Source organism: Vidua chalybeata, unplaced genomic scaffold, assembly GCF_026979565.1.
Source record: "Vidua chalybeata isolate OUT-0048 unplaced genomic scaffold, bVidCha1 merged haplotype W_reject_31, whole genome shotgun sequence".
NCBI lineage: Eukaryota > Metazoa > Chordata > Aves > Passeriformes > Viduidae > Vidua > Vidua chalybeata.
Window position 1 is genome coordinate 109,142 of NW_026530354.1, and position 7,734 is coordinate 116,875.

Here is a 7,734-nt window from a genome sequence, read left to right on the forward strand (position 1 = left end):
CTCATAGCATTGGTAGCCTGACTCGTAGTCATGCTGCACTGGAGCTGTGGCCAGTCCATGGTTGTCCAAAGAACTCTGCTGAGGGCTCTGCTGCTGCCCAGTGCTTTCATTGGCCTCTTCATTGCTGGGCCTTGTCCTGGGGGGCCCGCTGGGGCTGCAGCCAGTGCTGGCTCCCACTGAGGCTGCCAGGCCAAGAGCAGCCCCGGGGGCACAGGGCAGAGGCAGAGCAAGTTCTCAACAGTATTTGGGCCACACAGCTCAGGACAGGACAGTGCTTATTTAGTAGCTCATGTAAAGTTTCATGGTGACAGTGATGTTACCAGACAAGCAAATTTGCTCCAGTTCAGTGTTCAAACAAATCCAACCTGATGAAGGTTTAGCTTTGGCCTTGAGGCTTTGCTCTTTGTGTGAGCCCTGTTCTGGATTGATTCCCACTCAGTTTTGGAGCCTGTTTTGGGTGAAGGCTCATCCCGGCCCTGACCCTTGGCAGTTCTGGGCTCAAAGGGACCTCGGAGGCTGCACTGCACGTGACTGGGCTTCAGGGCTCCATTATCAAAGGCCTTTGAGAAGTTTAAATTACTGTATTCTTACTATTTGGTTTTCTTTATGCAATTCCTTCCCTTTTTTTAAACTTAGTTTTAAAAAAGATTATTTTCCATTGCTTTTTCCAGTTATTTGATTTTGTGAAGGATGGCATAATTTCCCCATGGCTGAATTAGAAAACCGTAAGTACTATAAAATGGAATAATTTTTACACTCTTATGTCTTTCACAGACTTATGAAACCTATGTTGGTTTGATGTGACCAACAGAAGAGTTTTGCTTTGCCTTTTATTCCAAGAAGCAGCAGAGCTGGAACCTGTTGAGAAGACTCTCTTCACTTCATAGCTATAGCAAACTGTCAGCGTTCTTTTTTCCAGCTCTGGGCAGGAAAATAAAAATCTATCAGCAGAAAATACTCAAGTGAAGTAACTGATATAAATTAGGGATTTGGTCTGTTTGCTCCCTAAGCCCTGAGTTCCTCAGAGCTGCAGCTCCCTGCTCTCTCTGCAGACAGAGGCTGGCTGTGGATGACAGTCACGTGTCTGGCCTGGTGCACACCAGGTGCACACACGAGCTGAGGGATCATCCCTGCACGCCCCATCCTGGAAGAACCGAGGTCATTGATGAATCTGACACAGTTTTATGGCATGGCAGCAAAAGAAGGCAAAAGAAAGGCTACAATTGGTAACATTCCAACCCCTTGACATTTTGCCGTGTGTAATGGAGATAGGAACTACAAGTTTCCTATCCATGCACAATTTGCTGTCTGAGAGCACTCCGTTCTCAAAGTCACAGGGGCTTGCAGGTCTGTGTCTGAGATGACTTTAAAACAAAAACAACCTTTATGTGCAACACCTGTGTATCAAAACTTCACACAAAGAGCAAAGCCTCAAGGCCAAAGCCAAACCTTCATCAGGTTGGATTTGTTTGAACACTGAACTGGAGCAAATACAAATCACAAGCTGATTTCTGCTGTTAAATGGATGAAAAAAAAACCCAAAAAGCAAAAGTAAAACCGTGACCAAATCAAACAGGCAAACACAACAACCACCAAGAAAACAAGAAAACCAACAGAAACATCCCCACAAATCCAGAAAAAGATAAAAATCAGGTGAAGGAGGCAGAGATCCAAGATCAACAAATGGGCAGAGAAACTACAGGAAGGACGGTTCATAAAAAAGGAGAGATAAGAAGTGGCTATGGCATCAAACTAGCCAGGGCCTGTGAGATTGTGTTCTCACCCTTCTGAAAACAATCTGACATAAAAATGAACAGAAAAGAAATGATGACGATTGCGACAAGGGGAGTCTGCATGTTTAGCTTTAATATATGCATTGGGTGTGAGTTGTGTTTTCCTTGTTAAGTCACATCATCTGGTGTGGGTATTCTCAGCTCAGTCAGAGAGAATGAGACAGGTTTTCTAACCAGGCAAGAGCCTGGGAAACAGTTGGGAAAGAATGTAAATAATTCTCTAATCTATCTTGTTATTGACATTGTTTATAGATATGTTCTGCTACTGTGCGTCATTCACTGCACACCAATGGTGTGACATGTTTTTACTCTAAGACCAATGAAATTAGCCTTCTCGATGTTCTCTATATATAGAGTGGTACATTTGAAATAACGAGAGAATTCATTTTCTTAGCCTTCTGATCTGGAGTTCTCTGTTCCCGTCCTTATCAACAGCGTCAATCTGGCAAGGGTTTTTATCAGTGCAAAGAAAAATACTGCAGTGGAAAAGGAGGCCGGCTGGGAAAATATTAAAAGCAGGAGCTAAACATAAAGTACTCATTTTTAATATGTGGTTTGGTTGGTTTGCTGGTTGTTCATGGGTTTTTTGTCTGTCTTTGAATGCAGCCCCTCGGATGTTAATGCACGCAACAAGTCCTTTGTAATGGGCTGTCTTTGCAAAAAACCTGCCAGTTCTGTGATGCAAGACAGAAACGGCTTCCCTTGGGCGACACCCAGGATGTTATAAATAAATTCACTTTCAAAGGTGGAGATCTTAATGGTTAATTATTACAATAAGTTGTTATGGATTGTTAATGAATATAATTGTGATAAATTGAGGTGAATAATTTGATTCAGCCTTTTTAAGGTCAATTAGAATTTTATTAATTACAGCAAGCAGTAGCAAGCAAAACAGCGCTGGGTGGGTAGGGGTCTCCTAACCGCCCCTCCTGCAGTGTCCCACACTGCAGTGCCCCACGCCCCACTCCCTTATTCAGTCTCTTTTTATAGTTTTCTTGGAGGTTCCTTCATTCGCGTCTCTTGCGATAGCGGTGTGCGTAGCTTGAGCATCCCTCTGCATCGTGTCTGCGTTATGTCGAGGCAGGTGATCGTTGGTTTCACAATCGGTTCCGGACAGTGATGGGCGTACCTGGAGCACTCCTACGTTGTCCAGTCCGGTGGCCGTTGCCTGGTGGTCGCTGATTTCATAATCAGCTCCGGCCATCCCCCAACATCCTTAGCCTGTGTCTGCAAAAGAAGCTAAGAAAAGCTCCCTAAATGGTGATTAATCATACTTGTGGTCTTGCGCCTTGCAATATGCCTATAGCCTTGCAATATGCCTATAGCCTTGCGGTTTGTAGCAGTTGCTTCCTGTTTCCCAACTTGACAGATGCTTCCCCTATCTCCTAACAAGCAAGCTAGTCCCTCATACTTTAATTTTATATTTCCTCCTTTAATATTCCAATTCTTTTGATGAACAAACAAGTTACCACAGTTTATCACAATCCCCCATTTTCTCTTTTACCATTTTGTTCATCAAATCGCTTTGCTGCTTCGTAGGCTAGAAGTAAAGTGTTCAGCATTGTCCTGACGAGAAACACCACTAGGACAGAGTAATAGAAAACTAATAATTTGCCAATAAGGGTGGAGTCCTAGCCTTGTTTTTGTTTTGTAACATCCTGATTTCCCCTTTTGGGCTTGCTGCTCCCTTGGTGTTTCGGAGGCACTTAGACTGGTCCTTTGAGGGATCCTAGTACTCGGCTGGCAATGGTTGGAGCATTTCAGCATTGTTCCACTTAGAGGGGGCTTGGCCTTTTCCTCTCTGCCTCGCTCGCCGACTCGGGTGCTTCGAGCCGCGAGGTAAACCATCTTCTCGGCAGCAGCAGTACTCGCCTGAGCGTCCCCTTTTCCGCTCCTGCCTAGCCTTGTACTGTTCCCAGTTCTTATCTTTGACCAGAGGTGGGTTGCAAGGAATCCCCTTCAGTTCCTTTCGACAACACCCTTTTATTATCTGAGCAGCAAATGGAGTGGGCTCGTTAGTAAACAAGAATACTCAGGGTATACTCCCTTGGTAAATATTTTCCACCACTCAGATCCAAAACTGACCCACCAATTTTCCAATTCTCCTATCCTTAGCACAGTTTCAATTAGTTTTCGCTGAGTTTTTAGCACTCAGTACAAACCTCAATTGGTGGTTTTCCCCTCTGGCAATGGACCCAGCACCGTTCTTGGCAAATTTTACAAAAGGATAACGATCTCCACAACCTTCCTTATTACAAATCACTATAGAGTCTAAAGCACACAAAAGAATAACAATCTCCACAACTTTCCTATTACAAATCACTATAGAGTCTAAAGCACACAAAAGAATAACAATCTTCACAACTTTCCTTAGTACAAATCACTATAGAGTCTAAACCACACAAAAGAATAACAATCTTCACAACTTCCCTTATTACAAATCACTATATAGTCTTCAGTTAGTTTGTAATTGTATCCCTTTTTGCTCCCCCTTTTGGTTGATTTGGATAATGTCCACAGAGTTCATTAGTTTTTCTTAAGAGTCACTTTCAAGTTCCCAGGCTGGCTAGTCACTCTCCACTGGTTATTTGTGGCAACCGGGCCTTTCACTCGGCTGGCGTGAGTCCACCCCTTTTTGGCCGTCCTGACTGCCGTTTCTGTGGTAAGCAAAACAAGAAAGGGACCGTCCCAGCATGGAGTTAAGGAATCTTCCTTCCAAGACTTAATAAGTACTTGATCCCCTGGTTTTATCTTATGGATTGTTATATCCAGAGGTGGTCTCTGTGCCAATACTCCTTTCTTTTTCAATTCCTGCCTTCTGCTCATAATTTGGGTGATGTAAAATTTAATATGAGAATCTTTTAGGCAGGGGTGATCTGTGGGGGCTTCCATATCATAAGGCATTCCAAATAGCATTTCAAATGGGGAGATCCCCACATCAGTTCGGGGTTGAGTTCGAATGTTCAATAAGGCAAGAGGTAGGCACTTAACCCATGACATTTTTGTTTCCAGCATTAACTTTGTGAGTTGTTTTTTTATTTCTCCATTCATCCTTTCCACCCTCCCCGAGCTCTGTGGATGCCATGGGGTGTGATATTTCCATTGAGTCCCCAAAGCTGTCAGGACATCTTTTGCAATTTTAGAGGTGAAATGGGGTCCCCGGTCCGAGTCTAAACACTCAATTAACCCATACCGGGGGATAATTTGCTCTAATAATACTTTTACCACAGTGTTCAAAGTAGCTTGGGCTGTAGGATAAGCTTCCACGTAATGGGTTAAGTGGTCTACCAGTACCAATAAATATTTATGCCTCCCCACTTTTGGTAATTCTGTAAAATCTATTTGTATATGTGAAAAGGGTCGTTGTGCCAGTTCCCTTCCGCCCATTGGTCTTTCTCTTAATTGTTGTTTATTTATTCTTTGACAGGTTAAACATTGTTGGGTTACCTGTTTTGCAAGATTATAGACCCCTATGCACATATATTTAATTGCAAATTGGTCAACCAGGGCTTGAATTCCCCAGTGGGTTTTCCTATGGATTGCTTGCAGGACCCTCATTGCCATTCCTTTTGGGAGTACCTCCCGCCCGTCCGGTAGTATCCACTTGCCTCCCTCTTTTTCCTTCACCCCCATTTGGTTTAATTTTTGTTTTTCCTGTACCGTGAAGGCTAACACATGGTTAATGGGTCCATGGAACCGGCAGTGTTTCTCTTGGGGGTCTTCACAGGTGCACTCATGATTAATGAGTCCGTGGAACCAGCAATGTTCTTTTTGGGGGCTATCACAGGCACACTGTATCGAATCAATCCCGTATGCATCCCAACAAGCCCAACATGGTTCTTCCTCTAAGTCAGCTCCACAAGTGGAGCAATTTTCCCTTTGTGTGACCCCCCCCCCCTTATATGGTTTTAAACTCATTAGAGCTGCCTTTTTCGCCTCCTGGTCGGCTAAGTTATTTCCCTGTACTGAGTTTCCCACCCCCACTTGATGTCTTTTTACATGAACAACAGCTATTCTTTCCGGACCTCTCAAGGCCTGGAGCACTTTCCGAATTAATTCCCCATGTATCAACCCCTTTCCCTGTGAATTGGTAAGTCCCCTTTCTTCCCAAATTTTACCAAATGTATGAACCACCCCATAAGCATATTTTGAATCAGTATAAATGGTCCCAACCTTTCCTCTTAGGAGTTCTAAAGCTCTGAGCACTGCATACAATTCACATGCTTGTGCTGACCAGCTGGGGCTAAGAGGACCAGATTTTATTTCCTTAAGAATCTTCCCATCCACAATAGCATACCCAGATTTCCTTTTCCCTTCAAGGACCCGAGAGGATCCATCTACATAATATCGATATCCTTCCTCTAATTCTTCCTCTTCGAGATCTGGTCTTATTTTTGTTTGTTCCTCTATTTGCAAAAGACAATCATGAGTTAGTCCCACAACTGGTTCCCCATATAGAAACTGGGCTGGATTTTCTAAGCTTGTGGTTTCAATACTTAACCTAGGTGAAGAAATTAGGATGCCTTCATACTTTAGGAGTCTGGCATCTGTTATCCATTTATCCGCTTTTTGTTGTAATACTCCACGGATGTTATGAGGAGATAAAACCTTCAGTTCACTCCCAAAAGTTATCTTTCCAGCTTCTTCTACCAAAAGGGCAGCAGCCACTATCGATTGCAGACAGGCAGGCCACCCTCGACTAACAGGATCAAGAAGCCTTGAGAGATATGCCACTGGTTTCCTTCCTCCAGCCCATTCCTGGGCTAACACCCCGTACGCCACCCCTTCATTGACATTAATGAATAAAAAGAATGGTCTTTTTAGATCCGGGAGGCTGAGAACCGGGGCATTGACCAATTCAGTTTTTAATGATTTTAACCGGGTCTCATCCTCGGAGCTCCATTTTAATAACCCGTCTGTTGTTAATTTTTCATACAGAAATTTAACTTTCCCACTAAACTTTTCAATCCATTGTCTGCAATACCCAAAAAGTCCCAGTAACTGTCGAACCTGCCTTTTAGTTTTTGGAGCTTCCAGGGAAAGTATTCCTTGGACTCTATCAGTATCCAATTTCTTAGTCCCCTGAGTCAGCCAGTGTCCGAGGTACTTAACTTCCTCTTCCACAAATTGTAATTTCGACTTTGAAACTTTGAGTCCCTTAAGGCTCAAATAATTTAGGAGTTTTATAGTCTCTTCCCTTACTTTTTCTTCTTCTTTCCCTGCAATTAATAAATCATCTACGTATTGTAGAAGCACAACCCCCTCCCCCTGTGAATATTCTGCCAATATTTGTTCCAGAGCTTGCCCAAACAAATTTGGGGATTCGGTAAACCCCTGGGGAAGGACTGTCCACCTCAATTGTTGTTTTCTATGTGTATCTGGGTCTTCCCATTCAAAAGCAAAATAATCTCTAGAGGTTTCCTTAAGGGGACAGGCCCAAAAAGCATCTTTAAGATCTATTACACTATACCACTGGTTTTCTGGGCCAAGTTGGCTTAAAATAGTATGTGGATTGGCTACGACCGGGAATCTTTCAACTGTTCTTTTATTGATTTCCCGCAAGTCATGCACCAATCTGTAACTGCCATTTGGTTTCTTTACCGGCAGGATGGGGGTATTGAAAGGGGACATGCAGGGTTCTAAAAGTCCCTTTTCCAAAAGTCTCTTTATTTCTGTTTTTAGTCCTTCCCTCCCCTCTTTGGGTATGGGATATTGCCGAATCCTGACAGGGATTTCTGGGTTCCTGATAGTTACCTCAAAGGGTTCAATATTTAATTTCCCCACACTGTCGGGGGTATACCAAACTTCTGGGTTAATCTTTTTCTTGTCTTCAGCTCGGAGAGGATATAGCTTTACTGTTAGTTCTCCTTTTTTTGCCTCTATCCCTATCCCCAACTCGACCATCAAATCTCTCCCTAATAGATTATAATCTGCTTCTGGA